The following is a 27,112-nucleotide window of genomic DNA, read 5'->3' as shown; positions in this document are numbered from 1 at the left end:
ACATGTTTCCACAGGAGAAAAAGAAAAAAACACTTCACACAACAACCTTTAGCCTTAACCCAGACTCCAACTCCTAACACAACCCTAACCCTTAGGCCACCGGTCCCCATCCAAGACACTTACCTGTGTGTGCTGTTTATATATTTACAGTTGTACAAGGGATAGTTCTATCATGTTAGGCATAATGACTGACCTGGTTATTGATTTCATTTGGACATAAAGAAATATGATTGTGTGTCAAACTGACAAGGTATGAATTGTGATGGCTATCCTCGATGTCAATTTGACTAAATCTGGAATGAACTACAACCCAGAACTTATGAGGTCTTGTAAGAAACGTATAAGAAATTAAAGAAAAGCTTAGGTTCGGGTATCCTGGTACACACCTTTAATCCCAAGGGACAGAGGAGGCAAGCAGATCTCTGAGTTCAAGGCCAGCCTGGTATATAGCAAGTTCCAGGTAAAGAAAACCTTAGGTACAGGTGTAGTGGTTCATGCCTTTAATCCCAGCACTCAGGAGACAGAGGGGTGCACATCTCTGAGTTCAAGGTCAGTCTACAGAGCAAGTCTTAGGACAGCCAAGCTTTCGCAGTGAAGGAAATCACTGGAATCAGAAAGCTGATGATAATAGAGCAAGAGGATCATCGTGTTCCAGCCCCAGCAAGCAGCGGAACTTGGTAGCTTTAGAATCAAGAACAGAAGGAATTACTGGGACAACTGATGCTGGTTATCTGGAGCTAAGAAATTAGCAGTGATTGAGAAGAGACCAGCATCACTGAGGTGAAATCTTCTGGGAAGTGTTTTCTGTGAGCACAAAGAATCTGTGTTCCAGACATAGCTGAGATTGTACCTCATGCAGGCATAAGAATCACCCAGATGGTACTGGTTTTGAAGGCATGAAGGGGTCGAGGAGAGTAGCTGAGGCTTGGCTTGTGAGAGGCCAAAAAGGACTATTGGTGAAGGTGCAGCCTCAGTGGCAATTGATGGTCCAGAACTGAAGGGGTCATGCAGAGAAGTAAGGCTTAGCGCCATGAAGAGAGCCTATGAGAGGCTATAGGTGAAAGCACAGCCTAGTTTCAGTGGAAGATCTCAGCATACTGGAGATGCTAGTATCATGGGATGAGATGATCACCAAGAACAGTAGCAGTAGTGGAGTAGAGTCAGCTAACGTCTGGAGTGCTACAGAGCAGAGTTGAAGAAGTGACCCAAGCCCTTTGGAGGAGCCCAGAAGAACATGGGTGGATCTCAGACACCGGAATAAGAAGCTGTGAAGATGAAATTGCCTTGAAGATCCAAAGATGTTAGAGATGCCAGAGCCGTGGGGTACCTGCCAAGGAAAGCTGCTAACAGGGAGTAGAACCAGCCCAAGAGAAAAAATAGTGTTGCAGTCAACAAAGCTGAAAGGAGTTAGTTGTACATCAGACATGGAGATGCAGAGTTGAAGTTTGCCCAGCTGGTTTGTGGTCAAGTATTTCTTAATTATGACATTTTTGAACGATAAAGTATATCCTGTGACGTTGGAAGTATGTGATCTGCTTTTTTTGATTTTGATTTTTATAGAGGATTGCAGTTAAGGGATTACATGACTCTCAGAAGAGACTTTAAAATTTGGACTTTTAAATATTGTCGAGGCTATGATAGACTATGGGGACTTTTGAAGTTGGACTAAATGCTTTTTGCATAATGTTATCGCTACAAGTCTATGGGGGTCAGGGAGTTTAAATAGGTTTAGCCCTTATAGACTCGTGTGTTTGAACGCTTGGCCCACAGGGAATGGCACTATTAGGAGGTGTGGTCTTGTTGGAGTTGGAGTTTGTTGGAGTGATGTTTTTGTGCACTGTCTAAAGATTGTCTCTGTGTTATAGTAATGCTGATTTCTGAACCAGCAGAGATCTGATTATAGGCCAGACTTTGTTATTGTTGATCATCACCTGCCTCAGTGCTTTGTAACACTCCCTCTCTCACCTTCTGACTGATGGCCTATATAGCAAAGGCAAGAAAGGAAGGCAGGACTTCCAGAGAGGGAGAGAGGAACTCCTGGAAAGTGTCAAGCATGGGAGGATTCGCCAGGGAGACTCAGAGGAAGAAGCCTACCTGGACTAAGGAGGCGAGGTAACTAACTAGCCATATGGCAGAACTTAGAACAAATGGATTAATAAGCTACAAGCTAGCTGGGAGCAAGCCTAGCTGTAAGGATTAGGCCTTCACAACAAATGTAAGCCTCTGCTTCATTATTCAGGAACTGATACTCCCAAAGGAAGTCCTCTAAGAGGTGTAGCCTTGTTGGAGGAAGTGTGTCACTGCAGGGGTGGCCTTTGGGGTCTCTTATGCTTAAGTTCCACAGAGTTTGAAATTCTAGTCTCCTCCTGCACCATGGATTGAGATGTAGAACTCTCAGCTCCTTCTCCAGCACCATGTCTGCCTGCATGCTACCATGCTTCCCGCCATGATGATAATAGCCTGAACCTCTGAAACTGTAAACCAGCCCCAATTAAATGTGTGTGTGTGTGTGTGTTTTTAATAAGAGTTGCCTCCTTGGTGCCTCTTCATAGCAATAAAACCCTAAGATGACAGCTTTGACTGTGCCCTAGTTTGCTAAGCTGGTGAAAAATGGTGATGACAATGATGATGATGATGATGATGATGATAACACACTCATTGCTTTTTAAAAGCCATGTAAATAATATTGGTTAACTGACATTGATTGAAAATGTGCTGCCCCAAAATTTTGAGAATAGGATACAACCTGAGACATGCTCTAGTCTGTAGAAGGGCTAGTCCTGGAGAAATTTTAATTTTGCTAGGTGACTTCTTTACAATTTTTAAAAATTAAATTCTTAAAAAGCTTATTTATTTCGTGTGTGTGTGTGTTTGCATATGTGCATGTGAGTATATGTACACACAGAGGAGGCTGGGAGAAGGTGTTGTCCCTTGTGAACCACCTTGTAAGCTGCCTGGACTGATTACTGGTCTCTCTAGTTCTTAAATGAAGCTTTGTCTTATTTAACCCTTTGATAGAAAAGACTGTACATTTTTTTTTTTTACATGTCCCAGCTTTTGGTGGATTCATCTCTCATCTCATCATTTACATGTCCTTGTATGTTTTTTTAGATGCATTTTATAAATCTGCGAAATACTCAAGAGTTATTACTATGTCATCCATGAAATAAGATGACTTCACAGACACGATAACTCACGGGTGACAATAAGCAAGGCCCTGGGTCATCATCCTATGACAAGGAGTGTGACTGTGAAGGTAATGTTGAGTAAAGAACCCTGAGGATGCACTGTTGATTCATCCACAGATGAATGGAGATTGAGAAGAGGATGCTAAAAAAATGCATCACCAAGGACTAAAGCAGCACAGAGAGAGCCATCATCTGTATCAGCTATTGACAACCCTTACTTTTTCCATGTCCTTGATAGCTTATGTAATGTCATAGCACACAGGAAGTCTGTAACTGTGGGAGGCAGCATTACAGGTCCCCATTCTGACCATCCTCACAGTTTGCTTCTTCAGCTGAAACTCTTTAATGGTGGTATGCAGGATGTGCCCCGGCAATACAGTCACCCTCAGAACACTCTCTTGCATTGAAGAAGTCTTTTGGGGTAAGTTGATTGCCCACCCATAGGACAGCTTGTCTCCACCCTACACTGTTTGATTTCTACAGTTGCCCACTGTTGTTCACTGACCCTTGTGCTTCTTACAACTGCTGTATATTTAGGTACCATTGGCTCCAGTACCCACCGAAGCCTAGACATTTTCACAGGTATAACATAACAATGAATCTGACATTTGACACGAGGGCTCTGGTTGTCACATGTAACCCTAACTCACAAGTCAATTTTGGTCATTCTCCTCATGCCCCAGCCCCACCATGTCTTGCTACACACAGTCCTTCCCCATCTCGGGGAACTGGATGTAAGCATCTTTCTTGTGACAGTCATTTCTGCATCTACGTGTCTGCCTGTGTGAATGCCACAAATCCCGAGGACATTTTACAACATTGTGTCATAGGTACCGATTCACAGCTGGGGGTGATTACAGACCTCCAGGGGACATTTTTGTAATGTCTGCTGTGATTTGCGGTTGTTGAAACCAGGTAAAATGGTGCCATTGGGATTTAGTGAGTAGAGGCAAGGGATGCAGCTAAATGTCCCAAGAAATACAGGGAAGCAACAAAGAATTACCTTGTCTTAATGTCGATGCCCAGAAATGCTAGGCTACTCGGGGATTCATGAGATAAGGTGCCATTACGTTTTCCAAAAGGATTTTCTATCTATCCTGTGTGTTGAAATCACAGGGGCTTATTTATATGTATGTTGCTGGCACACTCCCAGAGCTTCTAATTTGGAGTCTGGCCTAGGATGTAAGAGTCTGCATTCCTAACAAATACCAAGGTGTGCCTGATGCTTTGGCTTCAGCAAAATGCTTTGTGAAACAATGACCTAATTTACAGCAATCCCATTGTTATTCTATCAGAGTCTCAAGTTCCCAGAGTAGCCTTTGTATGTGACATTCCCCCACATTACTGAGGGCTCCCGAAAGACGATAACTATAAGATGCTGTTGACATGGAAGTGTGGTGAACTGGTAAGCTCCACTTATCAAGTCACATTGGTGAGTTGATTAGAAAAAATATACCAGTTAGAAGTATGTCCCAGTTAACCACTGTTGCATAACCAATCACACCAGCATAGGTGGATAGAAGTAGCAGCCATTGTATTATGGCTCATGGTTTTGTGGGTCAGGCGTTCAGTCAAGGCTGAACTGACTGATGCACTTCATGAGGCATTGCTGGAAGCCACTCAAAACCCTTTCTGGCCAGTGGGTTGATTTATCCAGGGTACTGATACCACAGGGGAACTGTCTGAAGGCTGGGTTCCACTAAGACTGTCCACTGAAGTCTTTCCATGGCCTTTTTAGTATGGTCGTGGTGTCAAGATAGACAGACACCTATGCAGGTTAGGGTTCCATGAAAGTATCTGACTAGCAAGAGGATCTGTTGTGACCAGCTTCCTGGAGTTGTCTCTACTTTGCCCCTCCTCCAAACTCAGTTGGTAGGAGCACTCAAATGCCACTCTTGCTTTTTTTCTAGGCTCATGTGGCTTTAGAGGCCATGCTATGATGGCTAATTTCCACTGTCAGCTTGACAGAACCTCTAAATCAACCATCGAGGATACTCAACACTGTGTATCTCTGAAAGGGCATTTCTAGAGTTGGAAAACTGAGGAGGTAAGACCCACTCTGACATGGAGTGCCCAGCCCTGCCTGAATTCCCAGCTCCCAAACCACAAGCTATAATAAAATGCCTACTCTTTGAAGCCACCAGATTTTAGTGTGACTTATTATGCAGTCACGATTAACTAGGATGGATCCTCAACTAGATATTCCTACTTTTCTTTAGATTTATTTTATGCATTTAAGTGTTTTGCTTGCATGTATGTATGTACATCATGTGCATGTCTGATGCTCACAGTGGTCAGAAAAAGATCCCCTGGGACTGGAGTCATAGATGGTTGTGAGGTGCCCTGGGAATGCTGGGTGGGTGCTTTCTGACTGCAGAGAGTCTGTACCCAGATTCCTCAATGTCCTGCCAGCATGCCCCCCACCCACCATGATGAACTATACCCTCAAATTATAAGCCAAGATAAACACTCCTTTTTGCCTTTGGCATAGCTTTGATAAAACCAATGAATAGCCTTTGCTAAGTTGCTTTTGGTGAGGGATTTAATGACATCAGTGAAGAGAGAACGAAATACCCATATTTCATAGCAGGGTAGCAATGGCATGTTCTTAAACTCCTCCAGCATGCTGCTGGTGAAAGAGGAGCCAAAGACCCAGGACTTTATGACAAGACTCCACCATTCCATTCTATCCTGATATTGTAATGTCAGCTCTTCTTCCACACACCACAGCAGCCAAGCAGCACCTCATTACTGCCCTCTGGTGTTCTACAGAGTTGGTAAAAGCATCCACACAACAGTGGTGCCTGGCACAGTAAAGTCTGCAATGAAACACTTTTTTACAACAGCATAAAAACTCACAACCTCCAAGGACCTGAACCCACATAACATTCTTTTCACATCGTCATCTCTGATACCTGTGACACAAGTCTCAGCATGGGGATGGGAGCTGGTACTCCTGGATGTAAATGTTCTGTCTCTGTTGTCTCTGTGGGACACGGCAACAGGTGGGATGCTGGCGTCTTGAAGTCTCCAAGGCTCTACTCTCTCTCTTCCATATCTTCTGCCCTGTGACCAACTCAGCATGTCAGTGGGGGGCAAGCAATGACCTCAGCAGCCACTAAGGCTAACGTTGATTGCTTTACTCTGTCAGGCTCTACAAGTGAAAGCAGAGTGGCTTAAACATGCAGCCTGTGCTCTTTCGGCACAACAAAGGTTCTCCCAGAAATCCTTCATGTTTTAAAAATGGCATTATGGTGCTGGGCTTTGTTCTGTGTTATCACTTAGCATTTCTAAGCTGAGGCCCTAGTGGCTTGGCTCCAGTAACGAGGGAAAGTAGAATGAGTCATTTGTATACATTTGTGGTAGAAATGGGGAAGGAACATTACATCAGTGGCACTGCCACACGAATGTCTGTTTTATTTGAAGCCAGGTCCATGGCACATGCATAAGACAAAGCTCAAGTGTGCCATAGATTCTGTGATTCACAAACACCACCTTGGCACTTGGATTATTTCTTTTTCATGTTATTAGCATTATGTATTTGATGTATATGGCTGCAGTGTGTGTGTGTGTGTGTTAGAGTTAGATAGATAGAGGTGGGGGGGGGGCAATATTCTAGAGTCCGTTCTTCCTTTTGACTTCTTTTGTCATCCAAGGTTCTTTTCATACCCTGGGATCAAACAGGTCATCAGGTTTTCTGTCCAGCGCCCTTATTCACTGAGCATTCTCGCTGGCCCTATTATGGCTACTTCTAAACTGGGTCAGAAGCAGACATGGTTCCCCTGCCCTTGATACCTCCATTTCCATAGTCTTTCACCTTGACCTATCCCCAGCCATTCCTCCATCACAGTTTTCCTTGAAGCCTTGGCTCTGTAGCTCCAAAGTCTAGTACATGCTCAGCTGTCTTGCTTGCCAATGGCTCTCTCCCAGTAATGTCTGCCCTATGCTAGCCCTCCTATCTCTCCTCAAATCATAGCTGACCACTCCCTAAGGTCCTAACCAGGAAACCAAAGCCACCAGAGAATTGGGAACAGAAGGTCTTTCATTCCAGGGATTATGATGGTTTGAATGCTCACTGTCCCTCACAGAATCACATGTTTGCATACTTGGGCCATAGTTAGCGGTGCCATTCTGGGAGATTTGGAACTTATCGAAGATGGCAGCTTGCTGGAGGAAGTAGGTGGCAGGGGAAGTGGGCTTTGAGAGTTACAGTGAGGCAATTCTTGTGCAAGCTCTCAGCTGCTTCTTCAAAGATGTAAGAAGTCTCAGCCACACACTCCCACTGCCATGACCTGTACCAATCCTTCCCCACCATGATAGCCTGTATCCTTTCAAAGGATGAATCAAAATAAATCTCCTTCACTTAAATTGCTTCTTTTGGGTATTTGATTTAGTGGCAAGAAAAATAACTAATGCAGAGGAATTGATTTCATAGGGGAATTGAGAGCCAAGAAGCTATGAAAGCCAAGAGGCTCACCAGGGGACAGAGAAAAATCCAGAGACTTGGAGGCTGGAAGCTTTAAGCTCAAGGCAGTGGAGCTTGGAGACAAGCTGCAGTGTCATCTAGTGGAATCTGGAACTACAGTCATCCTGCCTAGCAACCAATGGAGAAGTGGGAGATGTTCAGTTAAAAAGGGAGAAGAGGGGGTGGGGATTTCCCTTCCCCTTTCCACCGTCCTGCTCCACACCAATGCCCTAGAAGAGCAACCCATGGAGTCAGACCCCACCTCCTTGATTCACAACACCATGAGGGGACAAAGCTGAGGAAAGCAGCCAGGATGGGCACAGCTAGCATCTGAAGAACTCCCTCAGATTTCTGTGGTCTCTACCAGCCCAAGGTCTCCGTCAGCTTCTCACAGAGCTGGGCTCCCACAGCCATTCTGGCAAAGAACAGCTTTCTCCACAAAGGTCCCAGCTGCTCAGGGCTACAGGCTCTGTTAACTTACTGCTAAGAGAATTTTCCCTTTCTGTTTTCCTTGATGCCTGGCAGCCCACTGGCTCCCACTGACTCACTCTTCAGTGTCTTAGCAGTTTGAGCTGGTCACCCATGGAGATTTATAAATTGCTCCCCAGCTGCAGGGGAGCTGCCTATTCAGGCTGAGCATCCAGTGATCCTGATGTTGACATATATGTACTGTTTTGGTCTCAGTAGCAGGAAGAAGGGAAAAGGAGGACACAAGTGCTTTGCAGACCATCAAAGAGAAGGGTGAGACTCTCACATTTATCTCTGACATAGAGCACACATAGCTGCTGAGTCCTAATGCATGGTTCACCCAGCACTTCCTGCCTGCTTCTCTTCTCCTTCCTTCCCAACTTTCACATCGTTCTCTTAGCACTTAGTAGAACTCTTACTCTTTGGGAAATGCCATGACAGTGCACTTAGCTTATCACAGATTAAAGCACTGCAAGTTTTAGTGGCTCTTAATTTTGCCTTAGACTTTCACTAATGACCTGTGAATCTACTAATGGGATGAACTCAAACTCAAGGCCCACTCCACCTTCATAGGCCGGATGTTTGTGGCCTTCTCAAAAGTCAGGCTGAACTGCTACCCCCTAATGTGATAGTATCATGGGCAAGGTTGTTGGGAGATTATTTCCTAAGGGTGAGGCCATGGAGAGAAGCCAGCCTTTCTTTGTGGCCACCATGTCAGACAAGAAGACAGAAGTCTTCAACCCAAACCTGTGGACACCTTCATCTTGAAATTTTAGGCTCCCAAAGTACAAAACAAGTTTCTGTTGCTCACAAACCACTTGGTTACATTATGTTTATTATAAGGCTCCCCAAGCTGAATAAGCCACACAGGAAAATTAAGTCCATTCCCCACAATGGAAATAACAACCGTCTTCTACACACAACCTATACAGATCTTTGCTGTGACTCCATTTAGCTTCGTGTCCGAGCCTTGAGAACACGACCTACAGCACTGAGACCCTTAGACTTCCCCTTTCTCTCTGTCCATGTCAGGAAATAACTGGCTACTTTTCCTTCTGTAGGAACAGATGCTAAAGCCTCAGGACTCACTGTCCGAGGTGTCCCTGTGCAGTGTGAGTCCTTCCGAGGCTGGATGGGAGGTAGCCTTTGACAAACCAGGAAGTGGGGAAGGTGAGGGAGGTCTTCCATCTTTCTCAAAGGAGAACAGAAACTTCTAGAACAAGAGGCGTTCCTGCTTGTAATGCCTCCAGATGGGGAAAGAAAGGTTTAGAAAATGTAAAATGACCTTTCCTCTTGAGTTTATTTAATATTGGACAGAGACTTTTAAACGTTTGATTGACTGATCAGCTGAAAGGGACAAGGAAGTACTCATTTCTCCTCCCACAAAGCTCTGCCCACTCACACACCTGTGGCCTCTCCAGGACCTTGCACACGTTCATCCTCCAGCCAAGGACCTCATCTCTAACAACAATTTTAACAACAGCACACGGACTCAGCCCAGAGCAGCCTTTCTCCAGAAGGTCCCTCTCTGGCCAGAGCACCAGTGTCTCTCATCCCACCCCTTCAACCAGCCTTTTCTTCTCTTTTCTTTTTTTTATTTTGAGACACAGTCTACCTAAGTTCCCCACAACAGTCTTGGACCTTTCATCCTCTTGCCCTATCTTCCCGAGTAACTGACACCACAGGCATGCACACCAGACCCAGCTGAGGTCTGATACTTAATCATGAACTACAAATCGGTATCCTTGAGAGACCGTACAGGCAATAATATCTAATTACAACGTAGGTATCTATAAACAGCAGAGGCAAGGCTAGACCACACGCGACCCTCCCCCATCTCGTTCCAATTTTCTTGACTCGGAGCTCAGTTTCTGTGACTGTGGTGATCGAGGGTTGGGTAATCCATGGTTTCAGACACATCAGGGCGAATGACTCCGGCTTCTTTACATGGTGGGGGTGGTAGAATCCATAGCCTCGTGAGGTTAGGCAAGTACCCCAGCACCTGCTGCGCCTTCTAGCCAACACCTCTTTTTCTATAGCAAGCATTTCTAGGAAGACCACTTGAATATTCTGAATAAAATTAATGAACATAACTCAACTCAGACATATCAAAGGGTAATCAGCACAGTGCTTTTACATAAAAGAGATATGTTAATGATAATAAATCGATGTGTACTTCAATATGCAGAATATGAGATGTCACACCCCAGTTACTGATACATAGTGTCCATGGACACAAAGGGACTCCCATGAAACCACCCCAGCAGCTTCCGGCGTGGGTGAGGTGACTTTCTGAAATGGTAAAATGCTTTTGATAATACTTTGAATGCAGTGGAGTGTGACCATCTCCTGGATTCATGAGGTCATGCAAAATTCAGTATGTATCAGTCCAATGTAAGAAGAGCTCATGTGGATTTCTAAAACCAAGCTAACATGGAGGTCCCAGTGGTGTGAGTTTTTCAGCTACAGGCATGTCAGCAGAACACCGAGAAGTCACATGGGAAGACGGCTTAGTTCCATCTAAGGATGAGGACTTGGGTCTGGATCCTCGGCACTCACATGGATAATGTTGGTGTGGACTTGTGACCCTAGGACTGGGGAACAGAGACATGTGGATCCCAACTAAGGACGACACCCAGTGTTGACCTGTGAACTCCACATTCACACACACATACATGCACCCTCATGCCCAAGTTTATCATGTACAAGTCATGTGGATATGGGATAAGACTTGTCAATGGTTTCCACACACTAAATGCTCTTAGTAAAAAAAACTAGCCCAGCCTCCAGCTAACTGTGGTGGTGCATACCTGTCATCCCAGTACTTGGGAAGCCGAGGCAGAAGGCCACCGCTGGAGCTACGTATCAAGTTCCAGTTCAGGGTGCTTAGCAAGATGGCCTACAAAAGGGACAAGGAAGGAGGGTAGCCCTTCAAGTCTCTGAAATGTTTTCAAAGCCCTCAGAGGTTGCATCAGCTTCCTTTAATGTTCCATTAGTGTTGCCCGTTAGCATCTTTGAATGTGTTCAGGGTGCTAAGAAAGTTTTAAGAGCTTTATGTATACAGAGTTATAATGCAATGATTTCTTTGCTCCAAATGAGGAAACAGGCACAGAGATGTTAAGGAATTTTCCAATCTTACAAAGCAAGGCTACAGGTGCCTAGCATGCACACTCCTGGGCTTAGGTTAACGAATCTCACTCCTTCCTTCTTTGTATCTTTCTGCCTCCCACAACTCCCCATTGGTCCCCCTACTCCCACCCTACCCCCACCCCATCCCCCATCCCCTCTCCATTCCTCTTCATCCCCAGTCCCACCTCTCTGTCTTGCTCTTTTTCTCTTTCTCCCTCTCTCCCCTCCCCATCCCTCTCCCTCTCTCTTCCGAACCGATTTGGAAAACTTTTCAACCTGTTCCTAACAGGTCTAGGTTCTGGTATTACGAAGATGACTTCTAGAGAAATTACACAGATCACTGTTCTTTTATGTGTCTTGTTCTAAACATGGAAAACTAGCAGGCTTCAGGAAACCCTTGAGGGCTCAGCTCTAGGCTTCCCTCCTCGACTCTCTGAGTTTGTTTTTCATCCAGGGTTGCCAATCTGTTCTTTCATTTTCTCTTGTGACGTAACTAAGCCCCAGCAGAGAAGCATAATTTTCTGCCTTCTCCCTGCTTTCCCAATTATCCGTTTGAGCCTCACTAATCTCCTCCTCACCTCTCCTCACCTCGTGGCTCTTCTGCCCTCTGGGTCAGACCACCTGGCATAGCAATGATAACCTGCCTTCACTCTCCGAGTCATTCAAACAGAGGTTCACTGTGCCAAATGGAGTGTTGGCGAAACAATCCGCTCACTTCTCACCCATGGTGACGAGAGAGCGTGTCACGGGAGCGTTTCCAAGAGGAGATTTGGAATACAGAGTCCCCCTGCTCACTGCTAAGCCCCTTTAAGCTCTGCCTTAGCAAACTCTAGTTGGACCCCTGAGCAAGTGGGTGATGGGATTCTGATGTGGACAAGGTCTCATTTTTCCACAAGGGCATATCACTGTCAAGTAAGTAGATACAAGGCACACGTTCTTTGAAAGTTACTGCCAAGCAGCTCCATCACGACCTCCTCCAAGGACAGCATGCAGCTGTCAGTGATGTGAAGAGACATGAACGTGCCTTCCAGCATTGTGTGTGTGATCTGGATTTGCGTGGGCTCCAGCAGTGCCTCTCTGGCTGCTTCTCAACCTTCCGGATGTCGCTACCCTTACTACGGTTGCTGTGGTGACCTCCCCAACCAAAAAGTTAGTTCACTGTTACTTCATAGCTATAATTTTGCTGCTGTTACGAATTGTAATGGAAATACATGATATGCAGGTGGTCTTAAGCAACCCCTGTGAAAGGATTGTTTGCCTCCCAAAGGGGTCAAGACCCACAAGGTGAGATACCACTACTCTAAGGAAATTTGCAAATTAACATTTTTAGTGCTGCTGTCTTGGAGATTTTTCTTTCTGTCCCCTCTCTTCTTGTTGCCCTCTGTTCCTTATTTTAAATTAAATTAAACTTAAAATTAATGAATTAAATTTACAGCCCAACCATGGTTTCCCTTCCTTCCTCTCCTCCCAGTCCTTCTCCCTGATTCCATTCCTCCTTCATTTTTCTTCAGAAAAGGGGAGGTCACCCCTGGATATCAACCAGACTTGGCATATCAAGTTGCAGTAAGACTAAGCCCACCTTCTATTGAGGCTAGAAGAAGCATCCCAATAAGGAGAAAGGGTCCCAAAAGCAGGCAACAGAGTCAAAGGTAGGCAGGCAACAGAGTCAGAGACAGCCCCTACTCCTGCTGTTAGGAATACTGCAAAAACAAAACAAAAAACAAAACAAAAAGCAAAACCAAAACACCCCCAAGCTACACAACTGTAACATACATATACATATATGTGCAGAGGGCCTAGGTCAATCCCATGCAGGCTCTTTGGTTGGTGATTCAGTCCCTACGGACCAAAGTTAGTTGACTCAGTTTTCTTGTGGTGTCTTGATTCCTCTGGCTCCTTCAAGTCTTTCTCCTCCTCTTCTGCAGGGTTCCCCAAGCTCTCTGCCTAGCGTTTGGTTGTGGGTCTCTACATCTGTCTCCATCAGTTGTTGGGTGAAGCCTCTCTTACGATGATTATGCTAGGCTCCTGTCTGCAAGTACAGCAGAATACCATTAGCAGTGTCAGGGGTGGGCTCCTTCTCATGGCATGGGTCTCAAGCTGGACCACTCATTGGTTGGCCATTCTCTCAATTTCTGCTCCATCCTTACCCCTGCACATCTTGGAGGCAGGACAAATTTACCCTTGCACACCTTGTAGGACAAATTGTAGATCAATGGGTTTGTGGCTGGGTTGGTGTCCCAATCCCTCTATTGGAAATCTTGCCTGCTTAGAGGAGATGGCTGGTTTAGGCTCCTTATCTCCAGTTGCTAGGAGTCTTAGCTAGGATCACCTTCATAGATTCCTGAGAGTTTCCATTGCCCTAGTTTTCTAGCTTGTCCCAGAGATGGTCCCCCCACAACTACACTCAAGTTGTCTCTCCTGGTACTGTGTCCCTCTATTCTCCTCTCAACTGATCCCTCCTGTTCCCATCTCCACCTCTAATCCCTGACCAGTACCCTCCCCCATCCACCCACCATGTCTATTCTATTTCTCTTTCTCGGTGAAATTTATGAATTCCCCCTTGAGCTTCCCTTGTTACTTAACATCTTTGGGTCTGTGGGGTTGTAGCATGATTATCCTTTACTTTGTGGCTAATATCTACTTATAAGTGAGTACACACCATGTTTTTCTGAGTCTGGGCTACCTCATTCAGGATGATCTTTTCTAGTTACATTCATTCTGCCTGAAATTTTTGTGATTCATTGTTTTTAATAGCTGAGTGATATGCCATTGCATAAATGTACACATTTTCTTTATTTATTCTTTGGTTGAGGGACATCTAGATTGTCTTCAGTTTCTGGCTATTACAAATAAACCTGCTATAAACATAGTCGAGCAAGTATCTTTGTAGTATGGTGGAACATCCTTTGAGAATATGCCCAGGAATGAATGGTATAGCTGGATCTTGAGATAGATTGATTCCCAGTTTTCTGAGAAATTGCCAAATTGATTTCCAAAGTGGCTGTACAAGTTTGCACCCCCACTGCCAATGGAAGAGTGTTCCTTTTGCTCTAGATCCTTGCCAGCATGAGTTGTCCCAGCTTAAGTTTTTGATCTTAGCCATTCTGATGGGTGTAAAATGGAATCTCAGAGTCTTTTTGATTTTCATTTTTCTGATGGGTAAGGATGTTGAAAATTTCTTTAAGTGCTTTTGGACCATTAGAGATCCCTTTGTCAAGAATTCTCTATTTAGATCTGTACCCCATTTTAAAATTGGATTATTTGGTTTGTTGATGTCTAGTTTCTTGAGGTTTTTTTTTTTTTATATATATATATATTTCAGATATCAGGCCTCTGTCAGATGTGGAGTTGGTGAAGATCTTTTCCTATTCTGTAGGCTGCCATTTGTCTTTTGGTGGCATCCTTTGCCTTACAGAAGATTTTCAGTTTCATGAGATCCCACCTATCAATTGTTGATCTTAGTGCCCGAGCTGCTGGTGTTCTGTTCATGAAGTTGTTATCGCATTTCAATTCATTCAAGGTTATTCACCACTTTTTCTTCTATCAGGTTTAGTGTGCCTGGTTTTTTTTTTTTTTTGTTGTTGTTGTTGAGAGCTTTGATCCACTTGGACTTGAGTTTTGTGCAGGGTGATAGATATGGATCTATTGGCATTCTTCTACTTGCAGATATCCATTAGACCAACACCAATTGTTGAAGATACTTTATCTTTTTTCATTGTATAATTTTGGCTTCTTTGTCAAAAATCAGGTTCCACAGCTGTGTGGATTTACTTGTGGATCTTCATTTTTGACTCCACTGATTAGCCTATCTGTTTTGATGCCAATACCATGAGGTTTTTATTACTATTACTCTGTAGTACAGCTTGAAACAGGACTGGTAATACATACCTCCGGAAGTTATCTTACTAGACAGGATTGTTTTAGTTATTTTGGGTTTTTTGTTCCTCCATATGAAGTTGAGTATTTTACTATTTTGTTAGATTTTAGAATGCCTACATCAGTTTGCTACACAGCTTCCAAGTTTATTGCTTGGAAAATCTTTTCCCAGCCCTTTACTCTGAGGTAATGTCTATCTTTGATGTTGAGGTGTGTTTCTTGTATGCAGCAGAAGGATGGATCCTGTTTTTTCATCCATTCTATTAGCCTGTGTCCTTTTGTTGGGGAATGGAGTCCACTGATACTGAGAGATATTAATGACCAATGATTAATTTCTGCTAATTTAATGTTGGTGGTGGTAGTGTGTATGTGTGTGTTTCCCTTCTTTAGGTTTTGTTGGTATGAAATTACTTATTTTCTGTGTTTTCTTGGATGTAGTTTATTGGCATTTCATCTAGGCTCTGCTCCACAGTTACCTGGCAACATTCAGGTGTGCCTGACTCACTATAAAAGGAGCTGCTCACCCCCTCATTTCTCTCTTTCTCTCTTTCTCTCTTGCTCTCTTGCTCTCTTGCTCTTGCTCCTGCTTCCCTTCTCTCCCCATTTGCCTCCCCCACCTCTTTCTCCAGGTGCTCATGGCCTGCCTCTATTCCTTTACTTCTTTACTCCACTTCTCTCTCTCTCTGCCTTTCTCTTAACTCCCCTCCCCATGCTCTGAATAAACTCTATTTTATACTATACTATATGGCTGGTCCTTCAGGGGGAAGGAATGCCTCAGCATGGGCCTGCAGAGGCACCCCCTTCCCCCACACTAACTGCACATCCACCAAACATATTCCTTCTATCCTTATCTTTTTATAAAACACAACATAGTTAACCTTCTTGGGTTGGAGTTTTCCTTCTAGTATCTTCTGTAGGGCTAGATACTGTTTAAATTTGGTTTTGTCATGGAATATCTTCTTTTCTCCACGTTTTGTGATTGAAAGTTTTGCTGGGTATAGTAATCTAGGTTGGCCTCTGTAGTCTTTTAGAGTCTGCAAGACATCTGCCCAGAGCCTTCTAGCTTCTAGAGTCTCTGTTGAGAAGTTGGATATAATTCTAATAGGCCTGTCTTTATATGTTACTTGGCCTTTCCTTTGCAGCTTTTGATATTCGTTTTTTGTTCTGTACATTTAGTGTTTTATTATGTATCAGGAGGAGGGGGTACAGGTTGGACTTTCTTTTCTGGTCCAATTTATTTGGTGTTTGGTAAGCTGCTGCTGCTTCTTCTTCTTCTTCTTCTTCTTCTTCTTCTTCTTCTTCTTCTTCTTCTTCCTCCTCCTCCTCCTCCTCCTCCTCCTCCTCCTCCTCCTCCTCTTCTTCTTCTTCTTCTTCTTCTTCTTCTTCTCAGATTTATTTATTTGTTTTATGTGAGTACAATGTAGCTGTCTTCAGACACACCAGAAGAGGACATCAGATCCCATTACAGATGGTTGTGAGCCACCACGTGGTTGGTGGGAACTCAGGACCTCTGGAAAGGCAGTCAATGCTCTTAACCGCTGAGCCATCTCTTCAGCCCCAGTGAGCTTCTTATAGAAGAATAGCCACCTTTCTTTAGATTAGGGAAGTTTTCTTCTATGATTTTGTTGAAGATGTTTTCTGGGCCTTTGAGTTGGGATTTTCTCCTTCTTTTATTCCTATTATTCTTAGGTTTGGTCTTTTCATAGTGTCTCAAATTTCCTGGATGTTTTGTGTCAGGAACATTTTAGATTTAGCATTTTTTTTTGACCTATGTATCAATTTCTTCTATTGTATCCTCTATGCCTGAGATTCTCTCTTCCATCTTATGTGTTCTGTTGGTGATGCTTGCTTCTGTAGTTCCTGTTTCCTTACCTAGATTTTCCATCTCTGGTATTCCCTCAGTTTCCTTTTTTATTTCTTCTATTTCCAATTTGAGGTTTTGGACATTTCTATTTTTCATTTTTTTTTTCACCTGCTTGTTGTATTTTCCTGGATTTCTTTAAGGGATTTATTAATTTCTTCTTTAAAGTATTCTATCATTCTCATAAGGTTGTATTTAAGATCATTTTCTTGTGCTTCAGCTATGCTGGAATATTCAGGGCTTGCTATAGTAATATAGTTGGGCTCTGGAGCTGCCATATTTCCCTGAATATTATTGTGTTCTTATACTGGCCTCTAGTCATCTGTGTTTGGGGTTATTATAGGTTTAGGTGCTGACTTCTTAGTTTTTATTTGTTAGATAGATGGTGTTTGGATTTTTCACCTTGGTTTCTGTTTCTTCTATGATCTTCTGTCCTGAGTGGACTGGGGTTCTGGTGAACAGTGAGTCTTCAATTCTGGTAGGGTGTCTCTGCTGGGGTTTTGTAGCCTGCATGACCTCTGGGGTTTTGGGTGCCAACACTGCCTCTCAGGCTCCAAGGACATGTGTGACCTCTGGGGTTCTGGGTACTTGCTTGGTCTCTGGGGTTTCTATTATTTCATGGCCTCCAGGAAAGCAGAAGTCTTCTGCTAAACACTTCTGCACATTTGGGCCAGAATATGGAGGCCAAGGTAGTGATGCAATTTGGAACTGTTGAGTGTGCTTTAAGGGGCCCTCTGATCCTTCTGAAGCAGCTATTATGATCAAGTCCAACAGAAAAAGACAAGATAGGAAGGGTAGCACTCAAGACCCAAGCTGGTAGTTTTGGAGATTAAATTTCTGATCCAACAAACCAAGGGTAGGAGTCTTCAAGACGAGCTGCTTGAAGGACAGTGCCCAGCAGTTGGTGTTGTTTTTAAAGAGCATCTGTGCATAGGCAGATCTCACACACTAGCCTTCTTGTTGTCCTGGGTGTATGTATACAGTGTGAATGTGTTTGTGTATGAATGTGTGTGTGTGTGTGTGTGTGTGTGTGTGTGTGTGTGTACAGTTGTGCAGGGTCCTGAAGTTACATGTCAGGTATCTTAACAGCTCTCTACTTTATTATCTGAGACAGGGTCCCTCACTGAATAGGGAGCCCATCTATTCCAGCTACACTAACTAGACAATTTGTTCTAAGGACCCCCTGTGCCTGCCTTCCAGGAGTGAGATTACAAGATTACACTGTTCTACCAGACTTTCAAGTGTGTTCTCAGGACCTGAGCTCCAGGCTTCATCATGCCTACATGGCAAGTGCTTTATCCACTAAGCCATCTCCCTGGCTCTCTCAAAAAAAATATTAAAATTAACTCAGAGTAGTTTGTAATCACAGTATGTTCCAGAGACCACATGTATGGAATTGTCTTAATTATAATACATATGATACACATTGTAGCTTCACGTGCCCCTGTCCCAGAGTAAGCAAATGCTGTTGTTTGTATTGGATGTGAGAACCTGCATTTAAAAGAGCACCAGAAAGAGTGCTCAGGTGAATTGACATTTTAGAATGTCAACCTAAAGTGACCAGTGAAAGGATCACTGTGGGGAGAGGAAGATCAAGCATCCAGAGCTTGAGGAATTCTGTCTCTGACAAGTCACTTGCTGCCCTAGATGACCAAGAGCTAGCAAATGACAAGAAAACCTCACAAGATTCATTCCAGATGTGTAACATCATGAAAAACACACAGTCCAGCTCCCTTCAAGTTCAACACCACACACAGGAACAAAACTCTGAGCTATCCAAAATGTGTATTGGAGGGCAGATACAGGAGCCAGAGTGGAACAAACAGGTTTGAGAAGAATATGGAAAACAAATAGCAAGGGGTGGGAATCCAAGAGAATTTTGGACATTTTCCTATAAGGAAGTTGGATGCTGGATGATCTGAGTATCAATGTAATTTGGCAGTTTTAGGATTTTTTTTTTAAATCTTTGAAGCAGATATAGACCAGGTAGGTAGAAGCCTCATGTAATGGGCCACACTCAAAGCAGAAAGAAGAGAAGCAGAACTTGAGCACAGAATGAATAGAAAGAAATGTGAAGCATATTTCCAAGTACAGACAGAACTCCAGAAGTGTTGAAGCTGAGCTTGCATGAGACAGAGGGAAATCAAAGATAGGTATCCCTTTTAATCTTGTAAGTATTGATCATGGGGCATACCTTTTGTAGACAGAGATGCTCTTTCTGTCTGGGCCTTGTCATAGCAATTATTTCCCCAATGACATATCTACTTCATGGCTCTGTCTGCATGCATCTCCAGGCACTCCCCATGGCATCTTGCTGTGAGCCTTTGCCAAAAATGTGTCTGATTCACTGTTGAGAGCACATAGGATCTGGTTAAAGGAAAGGAGGAAAGGGCCAGCGGTAGTATGTCAAATCTTGGCATATTAGGCCCTCAGTGGGAATACTCAGACTACCGTTAAATGGTAGGTAGGCAGGTAGCTGATAGATAGATAGATAGATAGATAGATAGATAGATAGATAGATAGATAGATGATAGATGGGAGATAGATGATAAATAGATACTTGATGAATGATAAATAAGTGATAGCTAAATGGATGGATGTATGGACAGAGAGATGATCAATGAGGGCTGGCAAGATAACTCTGCCACCTGATACAAGCCTGACAGCCTGAGTTTGGTCCTCAGAAGTCACATAAAAGTAGAAAGAAAGAATCAATTCCACAAAGTTTCATTTCGATCTCAAACCCCATGCCATAGGACACACACCCATCTACATATAATTAATATTAATATGGAAGTGATAGATGATAGATGGTTATTTATATACATGAAATGTGATAACTACACAGGGCTGATAGAGATAGATAGATAGATAGATAGATAGATAGATGCATAGATATACACATAAATAGATGATAGATAGATAGATAGATAGATAGATGCATAGATAGATAATCAGAGCAGGAGATGATGGTCAGCATATATGATGTATTATTATTTTACCAAATATTTAAAATGGAGGGAAGAAGCTGGGGAGATGGCTCAGTCAGTAATCCAACTGAATTCAGATTCCCAGCAGTCACAGAAAGAGCTAACCCAGTGGTATACGCTCTATAAACTCAGCACTGTGACAGGATGGAGACAGAATGGTCCCAGGGGCTTGCTAACTAGACAGTCTAGTCAAATGGGTGAAATCCAGGCTTAGTGAGAAAACTTGTCTTAAAGAAAAATAAGGTGAAGTGATTGAAGAAGACAGACACTAACCTACACACACACACACACACTCTCTTTCTCTCTCTCTCTCTCTCTCTCTCTCTCTCTCTCTCTCTCTCGGACACACATACTCACATGGACACAGGCACATGGACATACACATACACACTCACATGGACACATAAACACACACACACGAGGAAACTCACAGGGACTGCTGGACAAAGTCCTGAACATATTATGTGGCTTTCAATCCTCACAATGGACTTATGGGAAGGAGACTAGAGCAGAAAGGTTAAGTGACCGGCCTGTATTTACACAGCCCAGGTTCCTTACTACTGAGAGAATTCTTGGATGACTCTCCTCCTCTTAAACCTCAAAAAAGAAATGCAGAGGAGGGAGAGGAGCCCAGATGAGCTGACTCTCCCCTAGGCTCACAGCTTCTCCCACAAACATTTGCACAAAGCCTATGTGCAGCTAAGTGAAAATCCTGGTCTTCCAGAGGGACCTAGATGCAAGCAAAGTGAAAATAAATCGGCTAAGCCTCAGACGTGGCCACTGTCCCCATGGCGGCAAGGACATCTGTATTGACAAAAAGCCCCATAATTTAACCTTGTTACTGGGCTAAGCACAATCTACGCGAGTGTTGAAAAGAGGGTCAAACAGGCCTACGAGAGGTAAGAGAGAAAGACAAGCTCTCTTCCCATTTGATGTGGCTCCTAGGGTCTAGGCTGGAGGCACTAATTTCCTGTCTGCCATACTCTGTGACTTGTAGACATCGAGGAAGAGATGTCATAAATGTGTGGAAGATGACACTATTGTCTTGTGGTTCCCTTGTTGTGATAGTTTATAGGGGCAGAAGCCCACAGTTGAGTTCAGCTGGAAAGTGATGGAACAGGAGCAAGTATCGACATGCCCAGATCCTGAGATACCACTGAGCAAGCCCCAGTGTGGAATGCTCACAGGGTGGGTGATTTTAGGCAGAGGACACACCCAGTTGCCTAAGGTGCTGAAGCTGCCCGCAACCACTTGATTGCCTGTCTCTGGTGATCGCTTTCGGGGTGGGGTTAGAAGCAGACCTCCCTTCCACCTTTCAGTGGGGTCTGATGTCATGGTCATGGCTGAGTCATCTGCTCCAGTACAAAGTCGGGAACCTGAGAGGGCAGCCAAGATGGTCTAAGGGGAACCAGCTGGGGCTTATCGGCCTGTCCTCACAATGTCCTGCAGACAGGAAATTAGCACCTCCAGCCTCGACCCTAGGAGCCACAAGTGGCTTTATCAAACGAGAAGAGACAAGATCGGAATAAGATGGAAGTGAAAATACAGTCTGGACTCGATGTCCCCGAAGGGTTGTCATCTACTTGTGCTTCTGAAAGCCAATTCACAGGAAGTTATCCGCACCCACGGTGCTGAGTCAGCCCACTCTGCAGGTGCCAGTCAAGAAACAGGACCAGAACTCCTGCCACACAGCTGCCCTTGGGAAGTAGGAAACCCCCAGCTCTGGCCTCTGTGGAAGCATGAGTGTTGGTTCTGGATGGATGTGACAACTACTGAGGATGATAAGGGTACCATCCTTCCCTGGCATCAGCCAAGGATGTGGAGATGCAGGATGTGATGTAGAGAGTAGCTGCCGTAGTCAGGCTTAGCTTTCAGCAAAATGAGTATCATGTCCCTGGACCTGCAGGGTGTCCATACAGATGTGAAGAGAACTGGGTCTAGTGCATCTGTGGGCAAGGTAAGTCAGGCCAAGTAGAGGTGCTGTGGAGACTGACTACAAACGCAGACTGGTAAAGCAGTCGGGAATCAGAGTTGCACGGAAAAGACAGCCATATGCCAGAAGAACTGGACTTCCTGGTCATGACTGCTGGATCTGACCAACAGAGTTCTTTGGTTGCTGAATTCCATATTTAAATTTAGCCTGCCAATGGGGAAAAAAAAAGCAGTTTTTACAACTCTAAATACACTTTCTACTACTGAGAATGGTGATTGAAGCGAAAGTAAAAATAGCTGCTCACACCACGATTTGAGGAAATCTAAATCTGAAACGATCCTTTTTTTTTTTTTTTTTTTTTTTTTTTGCATGCTACCAAATAAGGACATCAGGGAAGCAGTGAGTCACCAAGATTCTAGCATTTACCAGACTGCAACATGAGGGGAAAGCATTCTCTAGCATGAGCTCTGTGATTGACATTTGCCTCATACCTCACACACCTCTCTGAAAAAAAAAAAAAAAAAGAGAGAGAGAGAGAGAGAGAGAGAGGGCCCAATTTCTTTTCCTAATTCTTAGGGCAGTGTTTCAGTGAGTAACATTCATGCTTGAACCTATGGAAATAATGTCCCACATCTGAGAAACAGCTCAACCCCTTCACAGATCTTCCAACCTCTGTTATCTCTCACTTGATCACACTCGATTTGCACAGAATCCTTAAGACAGAGCATGAAGTTGTCACATAGAACGTCACTGAACTGTGGATTTTTTTTTTTTTTTTTTTTTTTTTTGCAGAGACAGGGTGAATCACCAGTCAGGAGGGGGTGGAGGGAGGATGACACAAAGGAAAACGAGATTTAGAGATCTGAGCTCCCTGTTACCGTGTCACATGGTCCCTGCATAAACCAATGCTCTTAAAGTGTGAAAGCCCAGCTGAAAGGTTCAGGCACTGCCTGCCAACCCGGCGTTTTCTTCTCTGGCTTTAGGAAGACAGTTTAAAGAGAGTTCGGGAATGTTCTAGTCTTTTGTTTGGAAATGTCGCCCGCTTGTTGACTAGTTGTCTGCAGACTGTGAGGTGGATCTGTTTGCTTTAAACAGGCTGAACAATCTATGAAGCACGAAGGCTGTTTTGCGGCTGGCTTATTTTGGATGTGCAGAGACGTGTACTGAGTTGCTCATCGAAGACTGAAACTCTTCTGTTTTAGTGTGACACAGGAGGACTTTAAAGGCGACTGTAGCTGTTGTGGAATGTTCTTGCCAGGTGGTACAATAAAAAATGTCTCTATTCCTTAGCACATGATGAGCTGTCTGTATCTCCCCTAAGATTTATTATTATTATTATTATTATTATTATTATTATTATTATTATTACGTGGTCTTGCAAAAAAATTGAATTACTGAAGCTTTCAGGGATCAACTTACCCCCTTTATCAGAAGACTGCCAAACACAGTCCCAAAGATGGAAGACATTCCTTGTTCTTATATCAGAAGAGTTCAAACTCTGTATCACAGGAGAAATGGTTTCTGGAGAGTTATGGAGAGCTATAGTCAGTTTTGCATATTGTCATACCAAAAATAAATAACCAAATAAAAATGCTGCCCCCTTCATCGTATAAAGGAGAAATAAAGGAAGGAATTGCCACTGAGCTAGGAAGCCCTTCTGTTCCACCCCCTCAGTTATCACCCATCTTCCTGCAAGAAAGCTCAATGCTTGCTAAAAAGGAGGAGACCATGACTGTGAGATGGTCAGGCCAGGAGTTGCTGGGCATCAAAACAGCAAGAGGCAGGTCACAAAGACCAGAGGGATGGGCAAAGCATCCCCATCTGGTTCATCTGGTTCTATCTTTATCTCTAATTACTTGTGTGACTTTGGATAAGCATTTCACCTCTCTCATCTCTAAAATGACAGGCTGGGACTAAGTTCTCGAGTGTCTCCAGCAGCTCTAGTGGGGCATTGGTGTGTGTGTGTGTGTGTGTGTGTGTGTGTGTGTGTGTGTGTTAGATTAGATTCTTTTATTAAGGATCTGTATGAAGGCTGTGAAGAAAAGCTGACTGTCCCTGCTAGCTGCAAAAGAGCAGACTCTGGAGGAGCTGTGAAATGATCCACAAGGAATCCCTGCGGTGGGCTGAAAACCTATAGAATTGTGGAATTGTGTGTAACGCGCAATCCAAGTAGGGCTCTCTGAGGCCATACAAAAATGGGACACGTTAAAGCAAAGAACTCAGGCTTTTGAAGCCAGCCTATGCCCCTACTTCATTCTGCAGTCTCTCCCCATGATAATGCAGCACCTTGTGCTCACAATTAAATGTCAGCCACGGAAAACATTTCCCTTGGCTTTGTTGTTCCAGGACCGGATTCTTTTGTCCTCCATATAATGGATATGCAGAAACAATGACAGAACAGAGATTTTTTTTTCTTTTCTAAAGCGATGACAAACACAGTGCTCCTTCCTCCCTCCCTCTTTCCCTCCTTCTCCCCCTCCCTCCTTCCTCCTTGTCCCCACCCCCTAAAATAAATCATTGTTCAGGAAAAAAAAAAATCCCATTGTCTATTGTCCACGGAAGATCAAGATCTGCCTAGGAACAGTTCAGGCAGACGCTACAGTGCTCCAGGATGGCCGGTAGGTGGCGCACGAAGGCAGTGATGGCGGAAGCGCGGCCGGTGGCAAGGATGGGGGGTGTCGCCTCCCGCAGCCGCCGCCACCCTCGCCCCCGGCCGCCCCCTTCCTCGCGTGCTAATTGCTGGAACCTCCACTGGGACTTAGGTCCCGGAGAAAGAGAGCGGGAAGGAGGCGGAGAAGCGAAGTGGGGGCTCTAGCTCCAAACACACAAAGCCTCTGGGGCCTCGAGCGGCCCCGGGCAGGGCGCCCTCCCTCTGGTCTCTGTCCCCGGGTGGAGCTGCTACATCCCCCTGCTCCCGCCATAGGAGGACCGCGACCCGAGTGTGGGAGTCCCAGACATCTCTGACCCCGACCTCCCACAGGGCTTGGAGACCTGCCGCTGAGCAGTAGGAGGCTCCTAAGTAGACACCTGTCCCCGGCGTCCGCGCGTGTCCCCCCAGGAGGAGTCACTGAAGACCTCGTTCCCTCCTTGTCCCTGGCCTGTGCTGGCACCTGGAGTCAAGATGACTGCTCCACGCCTTACCTGGCTTCCAACTTCTGCGGGAGAACCTGGTGTTGAGGTGTATAGGCAGGTGGGGGCTTTGTGACCTTGAATTTACTAATACTGTCCCCGGACTCCCCACCCCACTCCCCAACCCTTCACCTCACCAGCTATCCAGCACAAGCTGTAATACTTTGTCTCCTGAGACTGAGAGGATTTCTTTCAAAATGGTGCTTAATTTAGGGGTCCAGACAGCACAAACAAACAACTTCCTCTTCCAACTTGTTATCTAAGTTAGAAGAGGAAGGGGACTAACTGGATGTGCAAGGAACCGGCCATCCGGCCATCCGGATGTCTGAGCTCTCATCTTTGGCTTTGCCAAAGCTGTGTGAGGCCTCCCTCCTCTCTTTGGAATCTACCCTCTTGTGATTTATACCCAGTCTCTGTTGGGGCTCTCTGAGACAGGACCATTAGCTTTGGGGTCAGGCTTGCCAAGTTGGAGTCCTGGTTCCCCCATTTAGTAGCTGGGAGGTCATGTGAGTCACTACACACACACACACACACACACACACACACACACACACACACACACCAAGCTTCTGTTGTGGCTCTGGAGCCTCCTTCAGATTCCTGGTGAAGATTTGCAGAGATAAATCTTGTAAGCTGCCCAGCATGCGATAAAATCCAAAACTTAAATTTCACAGTTAGAATTGGACTACCTCACAGACAATCATGGAGGTTCACTGTGATCTCCACAGATCTTCCCGAGGTGGGTCGAGCAATTGCTGACAGCAGCTTCTCTACTCTCATCTGAGTCGGAAAGGTCATTTCCCTTCCAGGAAAAGAGCAGCAATCCTGTGAGGCCACGTGTCCCCCAGAGGATTCCCAGCTATCACCCAAACACTCAAGGAGGCTTCTTAACTCTTGGTGGCCACTAGATGACCAGAGCTATACTGTCTAGTAGAGGAGAGCCTTGCAGGACTGGGCCTGGATTTAAAACTGTATTCTAAGCCCGGGTCTGTGCCTGGCAATTGGTGACTGCTCATCCCCCATTTGGACACTGCGTCCCAAGCAGAGGTTGAGTAGTTCAGGAAGACACCAAACCTTGTCCCTGTTAGGGTATACTGAGAGAGAAATGTATCTGTCATGCTACTACCTGCCCAAGGCGGTTGAAGAATCCAGAAGCCCTTGACCTTCCTCTAAAAGGATACTCAAGTGTTTCCACAAGCATCTGGTTCCTAGAACTCTTGCGGGGTGCAGGCATTAGGCAGACCATTCTTGTAGTCGGTGCCACAGGTGGTGGCCGAGCCAAGAGGTAGCAATAGTAGCTTGTCTCTAAGATGAGCTAAAACTTGCTTCCCAACACCCTCCCCCACTCGTGCGTTTCCTTCCCATGTTAAGGAACAGCGACCCATGCAGAGAAGTGAACATTGCACAACAACAGTATGACCTCTAAGGCCAGCACATAGGAGACGGTGTGTCTGCTATCTTGCTTTCAAGAGTCACTCAACTCTGGAGAAAACTAGGTGCCATGTCATGAGAGTGCTCAAGCCACCATATGGAATGGATCACTACCAAGAACCTAAGGCCTCCTGCCATCAGCCAAGAGCAACCTGCCAGCTATGTGTGAGCCATTTGGAAGTAGATCCTCAAACTTTAGGTAAATCTTCATATGTCTGTCATCCTAGCCAACCTCTGACCAGGATGAGAGACCTTGGACCAGATTCATGTAGTTAGGCCGTCCCTGAATTTCTGATGATTGAAATTTTGAAAATAAACAAGTAATAAATATACTTAAGCATTCTTGATGAAGCAGCCTAGACAACTAATATAACATCATGTACTGCCACACTAATGGCTAGAGTCCTGTTGATTCCATATACATCTGGGATCTAAAACCCCCATTTTGATCCATTCTGAGCATCATACTTTCAAGGGGAGTAGCAGATAGTCTCGCCTCACTGAGTTAACTAACCATAGTCTGAACACTGGTTTTCAAAGAGGCAGGAGGCAGGGCCTTCCCTCTCTGCCTCTCCACCACCTCCCCTATCTGACAGTCTACCCTGGCACTTGGCCCAGGTGTAAATTGTCAGCAATGTCTCT

At 44.7% G+C, this 27,112-nt stretch overlaps 2 long non-coding RNA genes across 2 annotated transcripts; one reads left to right on the top strand and one right to left on the bottom strand.

The window, feature by feature from the left end:
• Positions 1-11,488: 11,488 nt before the first annotated feature.
• LOC143441874 (uncharacterized) lies at positions 11,489-25,140 on the bottom strand. Its single transcript, XR_013109616.1, has 3 exons — positions 25,052-25,140; positions 23,330-23,431; positions 11,489-13,279 (listed from the first exon to the last, which is right to left on the bottom strand). It is a non-coding gene; the product is annotated as an uncharacterized LOC143441874 (long non-coding RNA).
• LOC117706637 (uncharacterized) lies at positions 24,463-26,720 on the top strand. The gene is made up of 3 exons (XR_004606593.2): positions 24,463-24,528; positions 24,891-25,100; positions 26,411-26,720. It is a non-coding gene; the product is annotated as an uncharacterized LOC117706637 (long non-coding RNA).
• Positions 26,721-27,112: the final 392 nt, after the last annotated feature.

The sequence above is a fragment of the Arvicanthis niloticus genome, chromosome 4 (assembly GCF_011762505.2).
Source record: "Arvicanthis niloticus isolate mArvNil1 chromosome 4, mArvNil1.pat.X, whole genome shotgun sequence".
NCBI lineage: Eukaryota > Metazoa > Chordata > Mammalia > Rodentia > Muridae > Arvicanthis > Arvicanthis niloticus.
This window is presented reverse-complemented; position numbering and strand designations above follow the sequence as displayed.